The sequence below is a fragment of the Oncorhynchus masou genome, chromosome 5 (assembly GCF_036934945.1).
Source record: "Oncorhynchus masou masou isolate Uvic2021 chromosome 5, UVic_Omas_1.1, whole genome shotgun sequence".
Lineage (NCBI taxonomy): Eukaryota > Metazoa > Chordata > Actinopteri > Salmoniformes > Salmonidae > Oncorhynchus > Oncorhynchus masou.
Window position 1 is genome coordinate 87,454,464 of NC_088216.1, and position 7,185 is coordinate 87,461,648.

Here is a 7,185-nt window from a genome sequence, read left to right on the forward strand (position 1 = left end):
ATACTATTGGTCTCTGTTCCTGGAGATCTGATATCGGTCTCTGTTCTAGGAGAGATGCTATTGGACTCTGTTCTAGTAGAGATACTATTGGTCTCTGTTCCTAGAGATCTGATATAGGTCTCTGTTATAGTAGAGATACTATTGGTCTCTGTTCCTAGAGATCTGATATAGGTCTCTGTTCTAGGAGAGATGCTATTGGTCTCTGTTCTAGTAGAGATACTATTGGTCTCTGTTCTAGGAGAGAAACAATTGGTCTCTGTTCTAGGAGAGATGCTATTGGTCTCTGTTCTAGGAGAGATGCTATTGGTCTCTGTTCTAGTAGAGATACTATTGGTCTCTGTTCTAGGAGAGATACAATTGGTCTCTGTTCTAGGAGAGATGCTATTGGTCTCTGTTCTAGGAGAGATGCTATTGGTCTCTGTTCTAGTAGAGATACTACTGGTCTCTGTTCTAGTAGAGATACTACTGGTCTCTGTTCTAGGAGAGATACTATTGGTCTCTGTTCTAGGAGAGATGCTATTGGTCTCTGTTCTAGTAGAGATACTATTGGTCTCTGTTCTAGTAGAGATACTATTGGTCTCTGTTCTAGTAGAGATACTACTGGTCTCTGTTCCTGGAGATCTGATATAGGTCTCTGTTCTAGTAGAGATGCTATTGGTCTCTGTTCTAGGAGAGATGCTATTGGTCTCTGTTCTAGGAGAGATGCTATTGGTCTCTGTTCTAGGAGAGATGCTATTGGTCTCTGTTCTAGGAGATATACCATTGGTCTCTGTTCTAGTAGAGATACTATTGGTCTCTGTTCTAGGAGAGATGCTATTGGTCTCTGTTCTAGTAGAGATACTATTGGTCTCTGTTCTAGTAGAGATACTATTGGTCTCTGTTCTAGTAGAGATACTACTGGTCTCTGTTCTAGTAGAGATACTATTGGTCTCTGTTCCTGGAGATCTGATATAGGTCTCTGTTCTAGTAGAGATACTATTGGTCTCTGTTCTAGTAGAGATACCATTGGTCTCTGTTCTAGGAGAGATACCATTGGTCTCTGTTCTAGGAGAGATGCTATTGGTCTCTGTTCTAGTAGAGATACCATTGGTCTCTGTTCCTGGAGATCTGATATAGGTCTCTGTTCTAGGAGAGATACTATTGGTCTCTGTTCTAGGAGAGATACCATTGGTCTCTGTTCTAGTAGAGATACCATTGGTCTCTGTTCTAGGAGATCTGATATAGGTCTCTGTTCTAGGAGAGATACCATTGGTCTCTGTTCTAGGAGAGATACCATTGGTCTCTGTTCTAGGAGAGATGCTATTGGTCTCTGTTCTAGTAGAGATACCATTGGTCTCTGGTCCTGGAGATCTGATATAGGTCTCTGTTCTAGGAGAGATACTATTGGTCTCTGTTCTAGGAGAGATACCATTGGTCTCTGTTCTAGGAGAGATACCATTGGTCTCTGTTCTAGGAGAGATACTATTGGTCTCTGTTCTAGGAGAGATACTACTGGTCTCTGTTCTAGTAGAGATACTATTGGTCTCTGTTCTAGGAGAGATACTACTGGTCTCTGTTCTAGGAGAGATGCTATTGGTCTCTGTTCTAGGAGAGATACTATTGGTCTCTGTTCTAGTAGAGATACTATTGGTCTCTGTTCCTGGAGATCTCATATAGGTCTCTGTTCTAGGAGAGATACTACTGGTCTCTGTTCTAGGAGAGATACTATTGGTCTCTGTTCTAGGAGAGATACCATTGGTCTCTGTTCTAGGAGAGATGCTATTGGTCTCTGTTCTAGGAGAGATGCTATTGGTCTCTGTTCCTGGAGATCTGATATAGGTCTCTGTTCTAGGAGAGATACTATTGGTCTCTGTTCTAGTAGAGATACTATTGGTCTCTGTTCTAGGAGAGATACCATTGGTCTCTGTTCCTGGAGATCTGATATAGGTCTCTGTTCTAGGAGAGATACTACTGGTCTCTGTTCTAGTAGAGATACCATTGGTCTCTGTTATAGGAGAGATACCATTGGTCTCTGTTCTAGGAGAGATGCTATTGGTCTCTGTTCTAGGAGAGATACTACTGGTCTCTGTTCTGGAGATCTGATATAGGTCTCTGTTCTAGTAGAGATGCTATTGGTCTCTGTTCTAGGAGAGATGCTATTGGTCTCTGTTCTAGGAGAGATGCTACTGGTCTCTGTTCTAGGAGAGATGCTTTTGGTCTCTGTTCCTGGAGATCTGATATAGGTCTCTGTTCTAGGAGAGATACTATTGGTCTCTGTTCTAGTAGAGATACTATTGGTCTCTGTTCCTGGAGATCTGATATAGGTCTCTGTTCTAGGAGAGATACTACTGGTCTCTGTTCTAGTAGAGATACCATTGGTCTCTGTTCTAGGAGAGATACCATTGGTCTCTGTTCTAGGAGAGATACTATTGGTCTCTGTTCTAGGAGAGATACTACTGGTCTCTGTTCTGGAGATCTGATATAGGTCTCTGTTCTAGGAGAGATACTACTGGTCTCTGTTCTAGTAGAGATACCATTGGTCTCTGTTCTAGTAGAGATACCATTGGTCTCTGTTCTAGGAGAGATACCATTGGTCTCTGTTCTAGTAGAGATACTACTGGTCTCTGTTCTAGTAGAGATGCTATTGGTCTCTGTTCTAGGAGAGATGCTATTGGTCTCTGTTCTAGGAGAGATGCTATTGGTCTCTGTTCTAGGAGAGATGCTATTGGTCTCTGTTCTAGGAGAGATACTACTGGTCTCTGTTTTAGGAGAGATACTACTGGTCTCTGTTCTAGGAGAGATACTACTGGTCTCTGTTCTGGAGATCTGATATAGGTCTCTGTTCTAGGAGAGATACCATTGGTCTCTGTTCTAGGAGAGATGCTATTGGTCTCTGTTCTAGTAGAGATACCATTGGTCTCTGTTCCTGGAGATCTGATATAGGTCTCTGTTCTAGGAGAGATACTATTGGTCTCTGTTCTAGGAGAGATACTATTGGTCTCTGTTCTAGGAGAGATACCATTGGTCTCTGTTCTAGGAGAGATACCATTGGTCTCTGTTCTAGGAGAGATACCATTGGTCTCTGTTCTAGGAGAGATACTATTGGTCTCTGTTCTAGGAGAGATACTACTGGTCTCTGTTCTGGAGATCTGATATAGGTCTCTGTTCTAGGAGAGATACTACTGGTCTCTGTTCTAGTAGAGATACCATTGGTCTCTGTTCTAGTAGAGATACCATTGGTCTCTGTTCTAGGAGAGATACCATTGGTCTCTGTTCTAGGAGAGATGCTACTGGTCTCTGTTCTAGGAGAGATACTACTGGTCTCTGTTCTAGGAGAGATACTATTGGTCTCTGTTCTAGTAGAGATGCTATTGGTCTCTGTTCTAGGAGAGATACTATTGGTCTCTGTTCTAGTAGAGATGCTACTGGTCTCTGTTCTAGGAGAGATACTACTGGTCTCTGTTCTAGGAGAGATACTACTGGTCTCTGTTCTAGGAGAGATACTATTGGTCTCTGTTCTAGTAGAGATGCTATTGGTCTCTGTTCTAGGAGAGATACTACAGGTCTCTGTTCTAGGAGAGATACTATTGGTCTCTGTTCCTGGAGATCTGATATAGGTCTCTGTTCTAGTAGAGATGCTATTGGTCTCTGTTCTAGGAGAGATGCTATTGGTCTCTGTTCTAGTAGAGATGCTATTGGTCTCTGTTCTAGGAGAGATACTATTGGTCTCTGTTTCTGGAGATCTGATATAGGTCTTTGTTCTAGGAGAGATGCTATTGGTCTCTGTTCTAGGAGTGATGCTATTGGTCTCTGTTCTAGTAGAGATGCTATTGGTCTCTGTTCTAGGAGAGATACTACTGGTCTCTGTTCTAGTAGAGATGCTATTGGTCTCTGTTCTAGTAGAGATACTATTGGTCTCTGTTCTAGGAGAGATACTACTGGTCTCTGTTCTAGTAGAGATGCTATTGGTCTCTGTTCTAGTAGAGATGCTATTGGTCTCTGTTCTAGGAGAGATGCTATTGGTCTCTGTTCTAGTAGAGATGCTATTGCTCTCTGTTCTAGGAGAGATACTACTGGTCTCTGTTCTAGTAGAGATACTACTGGTCTCTGTTCTAGGAGAGATACTATTGGTCTCTGTTCTAGGAGAGATACTATTGGTCTCTGTTCCTGGAGATCTGATATTGGTCTCTGTTCTAGTAGAGATACTATTGGTCTCTGTTCTAGGAGAGATACTACTGGTCTCTGTTCTAGGAGAGATACTACTGGTCTCTGTTCTAGGAGAGATACTACTGGTCTCTGTTCTAGGAGAGATGCTATTGGTCTCTGTTCTAGGAGAGATACTATTGGTCTCTGTTCTAGGAGAGATACTATTGGTCTCTGTTCTAGGAGAGATACTACTGGTCTCTGTTCTAGGAGAGATACTATTGGTCTCTGTTCTAGGAGAGATACTACTGGTCTCTGTTCTAGTAGAGATGCTATTGGTCTCTGTTCTAGTAGAGATACTACTGGTCTCTGTTCTAGTAGAGATGCTATTGGTCTCTGTTCTAGGAGAGATACTACTGGTCTCTGTTCTAGTAGAGATACTACTGGTCTCTGTTCTAGGAGAGATACTATTGGTCTCTGTTCTAGGAGAGATACTACTGGTCTCTGTTCTAGGAGAGATGCTATTGGTCTCTGTTCTAGGAGAGATACTATTGGTCTCTGTTCTAGGAGAGATACTATTGGTCTCTGTTCCTAGAGATCTGATATTGGTCTCTGTTCTAGGAGAGATGCTATTGGTCTCTGTTCTAGGAGAGATACTATTGGTCTCTGTTCTAGGAGAGATGCTATTGGTCTCTGTTCTAGGAGAGATGCTATTGGTCTCTGTTCTAGGAGAGATACTACTGGTCTCTGTTCCTAGAGATCTGATATTGGTCTCTGTTCTAGGAGAGATGCTATTGGTCTCTGTTCTAGGAGAGATACTATTGGTCTCTGTTCTAGGAGAGATACTATTGGTCTCTGTTCTAGGAGAGATGCTATTGGTCTCTGTTCTAGGAGAGATGCTATTGGTCTCTGTTCTAGGAGAGATACTATTGGTCTCTGTTCCTAGAGATCTGATATAGGTCTCTGTTCTCGGAGAGATGCTATTGGTCTCTGTTCTAGGAGAGATACTATTGGTCTTCTCTTTACAAGTCCTCCTTCTCGGATCCATCTGGATCATGTTCTTATCGATCATCTGTAGACGATGCCCACTGCCATGAAGTCTAGAAAAGCATTAACCTTTTGTAATTGATTCCTTTAAGATGCATCAATTTAAGGAACTAGAATATAACAGTATTATAATCTGGTTTGTGTCATTGCTAATGGATATCCTAAGGCCACGTTGAAAGGGTTTGTTAAATTTGGAAGTCAAGAGAATTTCCTTTCCTTGAGGGTGTTGTTATTTTTACTACCTCTAACAAATCACACACGGCTCTAAATATACTTTTATTACTGGCCTAATAAAACAAGTGTGCCAGGGAATAACACAGCGATGGGGATAATGATGCCTAGATAATTCACGGACAGCTAGTCTGAGCCCCAAATGGCAACCTATTCCTTATGAGGTTCACTACTCTTGCCCTGGTCATTTGGGACAGAGCCCATTGAGAATAGATGATTCACGTACACCTCGACCAATCCTTCCCTCTGCCAATGCAATAATCACACACTCATGTTATCTTCTGTCAGTACTGCTACTTCTCTCAAACACACTTCAAATTAAATCAAAATATGTCATGTACACATGGCTAGCAGATGTTAATGTGCGAGTGGAGCGAAATGCTTGTGCTTCTCATTCCGACCGTGCAGTAATATCTAACAAGTAATCGAACCTAACAATTTCACAACAACTACCTTATATACACAAGTGTAAAGGAATGAACAAGAATATGTACATAAAATTCGGGGCCCGAATACTTTCGCAAGGCACTGTATATACATATACGTATGAGATGAGTAATGTAGGGTATGTAAACATTACAATAAGTGGCATTGTTTAAAGTGGCAAGTGATATATTTTACATCAATTTCCATCAATTCCCATTATAAGAGTGGCTGGAGTTGAGTCAGTGTGTTGGCAGCAGCCACTCAATGATGTTAGTGATGGCTGTTTAACAGTCTGATGGCCTTGAGATAGAAGCTGTTTTTCAGTCTCTCGGTCCCTGCTTTGATGCTCCTGTACTGACCTCGCCTTCTGGATGATAGCGGGGTGAACAGGCAGTGGCTCGGGTGGTTGCTGTCCTTGATGATCTTTATGGCCTTCCTGTGACATCGGGTGGTGTAGGTGTCCTGGAGGGCAGGTAGTTTGCCCCCGGTGATGCGTTGTGCAGACATCACTACCCTCTGGAGAGCCTTACGGTTGTGGGCGGAGCAACCGTTTTTAAGAAAAAATAAGTTAACTAAAAAATAAATTAGAAAATAATCTAAAATTTAAGTAACAATTACAGAGCAGCATTAAAATAACAATAGTGAGATTATATACAGAGGGTACCGGTACAGAGTCAATGTGGAGGCTATATACATGTTATTACGGTACAGAGTCAATGTGGAGGCTATATACATGTTATTACGGTACAGAGTCAAGGTGGAGGATATATACAGGGTGTTACGGTACAGAGTCTATGTGGAGGCTATATACAGGGGGTACCGGTACAGAGTCAATGTGGAGGCTATATACAGGGGGTACCGGTACAGAGTCCATGTGGAGGCTATATACAGGGTGTTACGGTACAGAGTCAATGTGGAAGCTATATACAGGGGGTACTGGTACAGAGTCAATGTGGAGGCTATATACAGGGTGTTACGGTACAGAGTCAATGTGGAGGCTATATACAGGGGGAACCGGTACAGAGTTAATGTGTGGGGGCACCGGTTAGTCGAGGTAATTGAGGTAATATGTACATGAAGGTAGAGTTAAAGTGACTTTGCATAGATAATAAACAGAGAGAATCATTAGCGTAAAAGAGGTGTCTGGGTGGCCCTTAGATTAGCTGTTCAGGAGTCTTGTGGCTTGGCAGTTGAAGCTGTTTAGAAGCCTATTGGACCTCGACTTGGAGCTCCGGTACCGCTTGCCGTGCGGTGGCAGAGAGAACAGTCTATAACTGGGGTGGCTGGAGTCTGACAATTTTTTGGGCCCTCCTCTGACAACGCCTGGTATAGAGGTCCTGGATGGCAGGAAGCTTGGCC